Below are 6000 nucleotides of genomic sequence, written 5' to 3' on the forward strand. Positions count from 1 at the left end.
AAATATAGAACGAAGAATGAATAAGGTAAAAAATAAAGTTAACCTTTATTCTAATAATTTACTAGACTCCCAGATCAAGATATATAATCATTTTAACCAACGAAGAATAAGTGTAATTAACAATCATGCTAATTTAGACATTATAACACCCGAAGCCTATCAGGAATTAAATAATTATAATTTAGAACTTATGCACTTAGGAGTCATAGTGATAGGGTTAGTCGTATTAACCAGAGCTGAAATTGGCACTAGAGCACTTGTTTATATTTATGATGATCGATGGAATAACCATCAATAAGCACAAATAGCCAGCGCTAAAATAGATTTAGCAGACAACGCAACAATAGTAGGATGTATTCTTAATTACACGATGACTATTAGAGAATTCAGTAAACATATTAAGATAGCTATATCTACAAAAGGATATAATATGACAGGACAATTTGAAAATCTCTTAGTTAATACTTTATTCATGGGAAAAGCGGTCAATCAATATAACTTACAATTTAAAGCTCAATTTAGTGAAATAGTTAAACTTTTTAGTAGCAAATATGTCCAGATAATATAAGCTAGAAAAGTAAGCAGTATTACACATGAAGGAACATAATGGAAATTACCTAATCTAAATACTATAACTAAAAAGATCCCAGAAAGTAATATGATATATGTTAAAAATAGTGGAGAAGCTATAATAAGTTTTAGTAATTATAAAAAACAAGACAATTTAGTACATGATACCCAAGAAGACTTTTTAACTACACTCATAGAAATAGAATCTCCTAAAGAAATAAATGTCCTTTATGATAGATTAGAAGATGAAATCTTAGATAAAATAATGCATGATTTTGACAATCTTGAACTAGAAGATTTAAAAGAGAAATATACTGAGCCAAATTACCGACTTATAGAAAACATTTATCTCGATGAAGGAAATAAAGATGACATTAAGCGAAATATCTTAAAAGTAGGCTTTGAATCATTCTACACAAAACATGAATTAAACACCCTAAAAGAAGAATTAAATGTCGTAGTCATAGAACAAGTAGAGCATAGAGAAGGAAATCAACCAGAAGAATCCACATCCCAACCTATAAGATCTGTAGACCAAGAAATGCATAATGCAACTAGTAGCACTAATAAAACAAATGATGAATATCTCACAGGACAAAGACTTCAACATATACAAGAAACATATGTAGAAAATAAAAACTTACCAGACATGTATACGTGGATACCGCATCGTAAACGTTATGATAATATCCCAGCACATGATGCAGGAACCATATTAGACATATCAAGACATGATCCCCAAGATTGGGCTAGAGTAAATGATGATTGGGAACAAGATTGTATTAGAACAACTATTCTAACTCGATTCGATAACCAAACACAAGCATTAACTTATTGTGAAACTCTATTAAGAGGCACAATTCAAAACTAGTGGCAATCTTATAAAGTTACTTTTGCAAATGCTTACAATATCTTAAAAGATAATTTTACAATTCAATAGTTTACCAGCTTAATAAAAAGGGTATTACTCGGTGAAGATAGATTATTAGAAGAAACTCAAATAAAGAAAAACGGAGTCTTACGTAATTTAGAATTATTACAAATTTGTGATTTTAGGTACATAAGAGAGTATACTAATAAGTTTTTTGAATATTTCGCCGCCACAGGAAAAACCAGAGATTTAACTTTACTCGATAGATATCTTCAGAAATTACCAGGAAGTGTAGGAACTAAGATTTGGGAAAGGTGGTTAGAAAATCCTTGAAGAGATCGATTAACTATAGGAGATAGAGTTAACCACGTCTATGACATGTTAAAAAAGGAATGCAAACAACGTAAAGAGTCTAAACAGATTAAGAAACAATTTTTAGATGTATGTAAGTAATTAGACTTTCCACCACAATATGATTGCATACCCCAGAAAACCTATAAATGAAATAAATCAAGAAAGTACAAATTACGTAAAAGTAAAACCTATAAAAACTATAATAAAAAACCGTATTTTAAGAACTTTAAAAGCAACCCTAAAACATTTAGAAAGCGTCCTTGGTATAAAAAACGAAAAATAGTTAAAGATAAAAAAGATAATAAAGACAATAAAGACAGTAAAGTTAATACACTACCCACAAGAGAAATAAGTTGCAAATATTTTATTTGTGGAGATCCAGGTCATATACGACCAAATTACCCTTATAGATATAAGCAAAACCCTATTAAGCAAATACAAGAAAAACTTAATATACTTGAGGATATTGAGGAACAAATAGAAGAATTATATGAATTAGAAAGTGTTTATGATTTCGATGACGATAATGAAAGCATATATAGTATAGAAAGCCTTGACAGTGAAGTAAATGAAGATCTTGAATAAGGACTTCATTCTATGGAAGATTTCATTTGTACTATAAGCAATCCCTCATATCAATACGATTTTGTAAAATTCCATTTTATAGCTTACAACTGTAAACAATGCAACTCTTCTATTAAGGAAGGACATTATTGTAAAGACTATTGTAAAACTCTATTATGTCAAAACTGTTATTAAAAATACAAAAATAAGCTAGAAAACACGTTAGTCGAATCTATAAATTTAATATATAAACCATCTAGTTTAATCCAATTTCCATAATTCAAAAGCATTTAGTCCCAGAGGAAGCATTAATAAAATTAAATTATAATATTAATATAAGTCAATATAATAATGAAAAATTACCTATAATCCATTGTGTTCAGAATATTCCTATATTAATTAATAATGAAAAATTTGTTTTACCACAAACCTACGTTGTAAATAATACTCCCAGCACTTATGATTTTATTTTAGGATTAAATTTCATAAATTCACTCACCGGAGGATTCATGTATACCCCTACCGGTTTATAGTTTTTTAAGAAAGGAACCTTTATTCCATCTAACCCTCCTTGTATTCCTCAAAAGGAAAAAAGGAACCATTACTTATGTCAATACTTTACCTATAACAGAAGAAATTACAAAAAAATTATTTGATGTAACCGAATTTATAGAAGATGTTTTTAAAGCCTTAATGTTTCTTAGTCATTTTTATGAACCAAATATTTTACTTAATAATAAAGTTATATTAAAAAACCCCAAATTAAACATTGATTATCTTATAAGACTAGCTGAAACCACTGAGATTCTAGGAGAAGATCCCCAGAAACACTGGTACAAAAATAAAATTGAAGCAAAATTAAACATAATAAATCATTTTATAACCATAAAGACACAAGATAATCCTCATACTCTAAATGATCAAGAAGAATTCTAACAGCAAATTAAAGAACTTTTATTACTAAAAGTAATAAGAAAAAGTAATAGTCGACATATGAGTCCAATTTTTATGGTTAGAAATCATGCCTAAATAAAAAGAGGAAAAACTCTTATGGTTATAAATTATAAAAGATTAAATGATAACACATACGATGACAGTTATAAAATTCCTAATAAATATGTTTTAATAAATCGAATACAAGATAGAACATAGTTTTCAAAATTTGATTGTAAATCAGGATTTTGGCAAATCCGTATAGCTGACGAATCTATTGAATAGACTGCATTTACATGTCCTGAAGGACACTATAAGTGGTTTGTTATGCCTTTTGGATTAAAAAATGCACCACAGGAGTTCCAATAAAAAATGGATACTAATAAACAATAAACATTCAAAGTTCTGTTGTGTTTATATAGATGATATTCTAGTCTTCAGTCAAACTAAAGAAGAGCATAAAAAACATCTTGAACTTATATTCAACGAATTTACAACACAATGACTTATTATAAGTAGTAAAAAGATGATATTAAAAAAAATAAGACATTGAATTTTTAGGCTTGTACATAAAGGACGGAAAAGTAAAACTACAATCACATATTGTCCAAAAGATTTTAGACTTTCCTGATAAATTAGAAGAAACTAAGTTACTATAAGCATTTTTAGGATTATTAAACTATGGTCGCAATTTTATCCCAAAATTAAGACAGTTAGTAGAACCATTATATTCTAAATTAGGAAAAAATGTTCAAAAATATTTTAATACTCAAAATATAGAGCTAGTTAAGAAAATTAAATCTCTAGTCACTCAGTTAGAACCCTTACAACTCCCACTTGAAAATAGTTATAAAATAATCCAGACAGATGCATCAGCTCAAGGATGGACAAATCTACTTCTTCAAAGACCTACAAAAGAATCTTCTCAAGACGAAGAACAAATTTGTCGCCATGTTAGCGGAACTTTTAATAAAGCACAATCTACTTTACCCTCAACAGATCTAAAAATTTTAGGAGTGACCAACTCTATATAAAAATTTCAAATATTCCTTGATAAAGAATTTCTTATAAGAACAAATTGTGATAACATAGTTAAATTTTCAAACAAAGCAAAACAACAGTGGATGTCTGCAAAGAGATGGATTTCCTTTATTGACTGTATTACTGGAAGAGGTTTTAAACCTATATTTGAACATGTAAAAGGAAAAGAAAATTATTTAGCAGATATTCTATCTCGTTTGCTAATTGATTGTTAAATTTTGCAAGAATGTAAACAAAGAGCAGTAACAACTATAGCCTTATACCAGACACTTCTAATCCTCTTTTGATTATCCAAAACCCAGCTCAACAGTTCCGTGCTAGACATAATCTTTTTCCTGACCAAAAACTTATTTTAGATAATATTTGGTTTTCGAGAAATAATCCCGATAGAACCCTCGTTAGAAATCTAAATACTTTAAATGAATATTTTGTAGCTTCTAACAAAGCATATCATACTCTACAGCAAGAACATGAGACACTTATATCTCATTTTAAAAAGTTGAATTTAGCTTATAAAAAAACGACAGCAAATCTCACAAAGCTAACCATTTATGAGCAAAGGACTAATGAAGATGAAAATCTTCAGAACGTTCAATTTCTACAGGTACAAACCAAGTATGCCAAGTTATTACCCATTTTCTCTCCCACATACAGAGAAATCCTGAGATAACAAGTTGACCTCTTCCTTGATGACCTCAAAGATCTTATCCTTGAAGAAGCCAAGTCTGACGGTTTCAAAGAATAGATTGATATCTTTTTTTTTTTTTTTTTTTTTTTTTTTTCTTGAATGAATGGGTTGATATCCAAAACTACCTCAGAAATAATAGTTCACCTAAAGGAACCCGTTATAACTATTTTTTCCTACAATTTATACAAACAGGCAACCTCATACCTATGGCCATTATCTTGCTAGACGTAGATATTGTTTTCTTCTATCCTTTTGAAATAACCAGAAAACCTGTTTCTCTACAAGAACTACCACCCGTTATTTAAGCAAGCTTTTAGAATTAGGAATGATCTACAATATTTCCATACCAAAAGACATGCCATTAGAATATCCAAATTCTATAGGTAATTTTCACAATCGATTAAACCAAACCATCGCATTTGAACAAAAACTAACCCAAAATTTCATGCCAGAAAGTCCAATTCTCCTTCAAATCCACAGTACTCCCCCAGAATGGGTAAAAGATGGAGTTATAATTCTGGGACAACATCGAATTTACATTCATTCTGATCCCACAGAAGTTAAAGTTCTTACTCGACAAGTTGATTTTGTAAATAATTTTCGTAATGCTATAGAACCAGCCACCTTTAACTATTTGGTTTATTATAAAGCTAATCGTCAAGTTAACTCAAGCCACAACTCTGGTTTCAGACTCTACGACTATAATATCAACATGGAAATTTTCATTAAAGCGAGAATTCCTCATGTCATTAAGTCTCCTCCAGAGATTGAGATATCACTAAAAGTTGAAGAAATTATAAATGAAGAAAAAATGTTACTTGAAAAGTTCGAACTTGCCTACAGAAATGAAGAAACTAGTTCACCAGACAGCACTGATGCCTATTTGGCCCACATGCATAGAGATGACAGCCTACCAGATAGCACTACCGACAGAAATTTGTCCAATATGCAAGAATTCTAAAGAAAAAGTAGATTCGCC

This window comes from Cornus florida, unplaced genomic scaffold, assembly GCF_030987335.1.
Source record: "Cornus florida cultivar Cherokee Brave unplaced genomic scaffold, ASM3098733v1 CherokeeBrave_3.0.0_Hap2_Chr09, whole genome shotgun sequence".
Taxonomy (NCBI): domain Eukaryota; kingdom Viridiplantae; phylum Streptophyta; class Magnoliopsida; order Cornales; family Cornaceae; genus Cornus; species Cornus florida.